This window comes from Gorilla gorilla, chromosome 2, assembly GCF_029281585.2.
Source record: "Gorilla gorilla gorilla isolate KB3781 chromosome 2, NHGRI_mGorGor1-v2.1_pri, whole genome shotgun sequence".
NCBI lineage: Eukaryota > Metazoa > Chordata > Mammalia > Primates > Hominidae > Gorilla > Gorilla gorilla.
Window position 1 is genome coordinate 48,702,478 of NC_086017.1, and position 6,000 is coordinate 48,708,477.

Here is a 6,000-nt window from a genome sequence, read left to right on the forward strand (position 1 = left end):
TATAGGTCCATAACCTTTGGGAGCTTAAATGTAGCTCTGGGCCTCAGTCAACTAATCTGGCCAGCTTCCCAGACCCTTACTTTTCAGAGGAGAAAAGGGCTGAAGTTATGAAGACAACCTAAGTAGTCTGTGGCCACATTTTAAACATTAAATTTATATCCCTAGCCCAAGTCTTTCACTTGCATTCCAAATTCTTGTATTCAGCCGTCTATTCATCATCTTCCACCCAGATGTCTGACAGAAGTATAAAGTGAAATTATAATATTTAACTCCCAATATACTGTTTCCTTAGCCTTCTCCCATTTTAACACATTGTAACTTCATTATTCTAGTAACTTAGGTCCCAAGCCTTAACACTTTTTAATTACCCATTACTGAAAGGAGTCTCTATTTAATAAATGTTGCTGGGAAAACTGGCTAGCCATGTGTAGAAAGCTGAAACTGGATCCCTTCCTTACACCTTATACAAAAATTAATTCTAGATGGATTAAATACTTAAATTTTAGACCTAAAACCATAAAAACCCTAGAAGAGAACCTAGGCAATACCATTCAGGACATAGGCATGGGCAAGGACTTCATGTCTAAAACACCAAAAGCAATGGCAACAAAAGCCAAAATTGACAAATGGGATCTAATTAAACTAAAGAGCTTCTGCACAACAAAAGAAACTACCATCAGAGTGAACAGGCAACCTACAGAATGGGAGAAAGTTTTTGCAATCTACTCATCTGACAAAGGGCTAATATCCAGAATCTACAAAGAACTCCAACAAATTTACAAGAAAAAAACAAACAACCCCATCAAAAAGTGGGCAAAGGCTATGAACAGACACTTCTCAAAAGAAGACATTTATGCAGCCAACAGGCACATGAAAAAATGCTCATCATCACTGGCCATCAGAGAAATGCAAATCAAAACCACAATGAGATATCATCTCATACCAGTTAGAATGCCAATCATTAAAAAGTCAGGAAACAACAGGTGCTGGAGAGGATGTGGAGAAATAGGAAAAATTTTACACTGTTGGTGGGACTGTAAACTAGTTCAACCATTGTGGAAGACAGTGTGGCAATTCCTCAAGAATCTAAAACTAGAAATACCATTTGACCCAGCCATCCCATTACTGGGTATATACCCAAAGGATTATAAATCATGCTGCTATAAAGACACATGCACACATATGTTTATTGCAGCACTGTTCACAATAGCAAAGACTTGGAACCAACCCAAATGTTCAACAATGATAGACTGGATTAAGAAAATGTGGCACATATACACCACGGAATACTATGCAGCCATAAAAAAGGATGATTTCATGTCCTTTGTAGGGACATGGATGAAGCTGGAAACCATCATTCTCAGCAAACTATCGCAAGGACAAAAAACCAAACACCACATGTTCTCACTCATAGGTGGGAATTGAACAATGAGAACACATGGACACAGGAAGGGGAACATCACACACTGGGCCTGTCGCGAGGTGGGGGGAGGGGGGAGGGATAGCATTAGGAGATATACCTAATGTAAATGACGAGTTAATAGGTGCAGCCCACCAACATGACGCATGTATACATATGTAACAAACCTGCACATTGTGCGCATGTACCCTAGAACTTAAAGTATATAAAAAAAACAAAACCTTTTAAATTACCCATTACTTCTCTCCCTCAAATCTCACATCCAGTCTCTCAGAAAACTCTGATTCTGAAGTATAGCTGTCTAATTCTCATCACAGCCACTGCTAACCATGTAGCCCAAGCCACTATCACCCACTTGCATTGCTGCTGCCACAGTCCAATCCACCATCAGCTCTTGATTGGACTGCTATTATATCTTCTTAACTTATCTCACTGCTAGCATTCTCTCAACCACTTGAAGCCTATAGTTTCTGTAGCAACCAGAATGGCACTTTTGAAATATACCCTGTAGTGTGTTCCCATAACTTCATCTCTGAACTCACTTCATATAATTCTCTTGCTTGTTCATTGGAACCGAGTCTCACAGACTTCCCTGGCTGTTTCTTGAACACACCAAGCACAATATTGCCTCTGTTTTTCAACTTGTTCTTTTCTCTGCTCATATTCTCTTCATGTTTATAATTACATAGCTCATTCAACTATTACCTTGCTAAAGAAGACTCCCCGACCATCCTTTCCCAAACAGCAGCCCCTGGCCACTTTGTACTCCTTTAACTCTCTCTTCATTTTTCTTCATAACAGTTTTACGACCTAATAGTTTACATTTTTGTTCATTATTTATCTCCTTCAGCTAGAATGTTTTCCCCATGAAAGCATAGATTTTGTCTATTTGCTTAGCTGTTGAACCCCAAACACTGAGAATAATGTTTAGTACATTTTAGGTAATCAACAGATATTTGTTGAATAAATAAATATTCAAGAAATCTGGATGGGTATGTATCAGATATTTATAAAAAGAGCTTTTCACCTGACACCGAAATTGAGTTTAGGGAACACAGGGAAGAGGAAGCACATGTAGCTGAATTGTGAGTCCGGGGTGGATAGAAACTGACCATAATCCAGGTTACTGAAAAGACAAGTGCCTTATGTTCAATAACAACTTACTAAAATCCACCAAGATCTGGATAAAAGTCGTTCTCCAAAGTGAGAGGGGAACAATAAAGGCTGAAACCAGGAGGGTTGTGGGGGTGGAATGGCACTGAATATTACAAAGATGCAGTAGCCAAAAATGAAGGAGAAGAAAAAGGATATGTCAGTGTCATAGAAACAGCAGAAAGAAAAGTTTCAAGAACTGCTGAGTCTTGTTCTAGTTGTGGGAATGATTTTAGTCATGTAGACTCAGAGGGAGTGTGAATAAGTACCGTGGAGTGGAGAGGATGTGACTAGATTTCTCAATTGCTGGAAGAGGGTGTTTGGGATATTGGTGTGACTGCAAACATGACTAAGCTAATTATAAGAGATACCAAAAGAACAGGCCATGATAATGAACTGTTTCAGGTTCATTATCTGCCTGGTATGACTTAGCTGCTTGGTGGAATAAGGAGCATGTTGTAAGGATGTTACTAGGACTGAGAATGTAGTGGGACCTTTCATAGCACTGGGTGAAAGTGTGACTGAGCTGGTGCTGAGAAATACTAACTGAACTATTGTTATGTCTGAGTGAAATTGTGTTATGCATGGTGCTGAGAGTGTGATTAGGTTCTCTAATACATGGAACAAATAACCAAGCTAGCTTTAGCACTGAAGATATTGCTGGGCTCTCCATGGCAACGTGAGCATGAGATTAAATGTCCCTGGTTTTGCAGATGTGACCAGACTGGTCAAGACTTTAAGAAGATTGTCTCCAAGATGTAAGCGTTTCATACAGCCAGTGATACTGATATGTGTCAAGCTAAGCAGTCCATTGCCTCAAAAATTTTAATCTTTAGACATCTGATGGGAGCAACAGGACACCGGACATATGAGTAAGCTGTCTAGGAAAGAGATAGCATTTGAAATAGATAAGCCACTGAGAAAGTGTGATAAGCTGTTTGTGGTGACGAAAGTGAGACCAGACTTCACTCTACATGATCCTGCCCAGTCGTTCGAGACCTAGTCTCAGCAATCTGTGACACTGGAAAAATAGCACTTAGCTACCTTTGAAGTTGAATAATCCTGAGTTGCCTCTGATACCAAACAATGGGGTTAGGGAAATCCTTGCTTAACTGAATCACCTATGAATGATCTCAGAGATAATAGCTAGGTAATCTGTTGTTGGAGCAGGACCAAAGTAATTTACAGGACGGAGGAAAGTGCGTGCGCTATCCATGGTTCTGAAATAGCTACTGAGCGCCTAGTCTGGATTTGAGCTGACCGTGGTACTGAACAAGAGAGGAAGGAATGGGTGAGAGCTGAATGGGACTGGCTTTCTGTGGGGCTTGGTGAATGATTGATCTGTTTGTAGTGCTGAATGAGTGTGTCAGGCTGAAATGCTGAGAATAGGTGCATTTATATTGGTGCTAAAAGGGAAGAAGAGCGTAATTCAAGAAAGAAAGCTGGAGTTTGGAGAAGAAAGTGCCTAATAAGGCACTTAAAACAGCTCTGCCCACCAGAATGGAGATCCAAACGAAGTTGAGGAGGATAAATCTTAACTTCTCATGAGTCTTTACCTCTGTATCATCTCTTCCAACCCATTGAGAATGGGATCAGAAAGAAGGAATAAATTTTTGTGTCAAAGGAAGAAAAGAAGTTCCTTATCACATGATCTGAAAGTGTTGTGAACCAAAAAACTCAGGATGGTGGATTGAGTCAGCTATAGAAACCTTGAGTTATAATAATTTAAAAAAACCAGAGAGATAGTGTGGTTTTGTTGAAATAGCCACTGGACTCGAAGACAGGAAGCATGAGTTCTGATGCTATCTGGGTCTTTTGAATTCTTTGACCCTCATTTCTGTAATTTGTAAACTGGAGATGATTACCTCGGCCCTACTTATCTGACACTGTAGGAAAATCAAATAATATATATGGAAGCATTGTGTAAGGTAAATTATAGACAAATGCATAACATAGACCTTAATATTTCCATTACATATGTGATTTAATAGCCAATAGCCACTTAGCCTATTTCCATTCCACACCACTAGCTCTCAGTGTATAAACAAAACAAACATGTGAGATCATTTGCAATTAAATTAAATATAAAGAATTTACAATGTTCCACTTTATTTAGTTTGTAAATACTTTTGAATATGGTTCAGCTGCCCCAAATAAAAGTTTTCTCATTTGTACAATGAGGGGATTGGTCTGGGTGTATAATCCCTTCTATCTTGACAAGAAGCTGTGTTCCTTTCTCCTATTTCGAATTTCCCCTTTACCCAAAATTTTCATCCTATTATATCCTTAACAGATATCATAGGATTCCTTTCGAATTCTTGGAGGAAGAGGCCTGGAAAACAGTGTGAGTTCTTACAGTTTTTAAAGCTGTGGCTTAATATTACCAGTTATATTTAAGTAAGCCAAATATTTTTAAGGATGAAGTATAGTTTTGATTCAGGAAGAATACTAAAGTCGCTAATGTAGATAATTATTTGCCATTTATAAAGTTTTGGTGGACAGTAGAATTTGGGTAATCAACCTAATAACTGAGTAAGGTTTTCTAGGGATGCTGAGGTCACAGGTTTAATTAGGTGATGTAATATCACAAAGGTCATACATGAAAAATACATCAATGCATGTTTTTGCACTTCAAAGCACTGTAATATGTCTCTCCCAGTTTTCTTTACCAAAGCTTTTGCTAAGATGCAAATGACCTCCAGGCTGACAATTCCAGATAAACTTTTATACTTCTACTGACTTGACGTCCCAGCAGGATTTGACATGACTGGCCGCTCTATTTTTCTTGAAATCCTCTCTCTGTTCCATATGAGGCTTCACTGAAGGCTTCTACATACTGGAGGTCATTAAATATCAGAGCTTCTTGGGATTCTGTCCTAGTCCTCTTTTATATCCCCTTGCATCAGAGTATAATCTCCTCTCATGGTTTTAACTCCCAGTCAAACCTCTTTTCTGTCCCAGACCTGACTATCCACCTGTTCTTTTTGGGTATCTCTCCCCTATAAATTGGTTGGTTCTTTTATATTCCCTATTTAGTTAAACAGCACCATCAAGCACCCAGCTGCTCACATCATAAACATGTAGACTCTCCCTCTCCCCACCTCTTCACATGTGTGCCAACCACCAAGTCACAACCATTTTTTATCTGGTCTCTTACCAAAGACTTGCTTATTAACTGGTCTCTCCCCATATTCTTTTTTCCTACTTTCATAGCAACCAACATAATCTTTTAAAACTGCAAATCTGATCATATCACTTCTCTGATGATACCTTTCAAAGGCTTCTCAACCTCTTTGGGTTTAGACATTCACATTCACCCCGTGTGAACGTCTGAATTCATTCACATGGCACATAAGTCCTGGCATGATCTGGTCCCTGCCCATCACCTCCTTGTACATCACCCTTTTCCTTGTTTCCCCCCTGGTAGT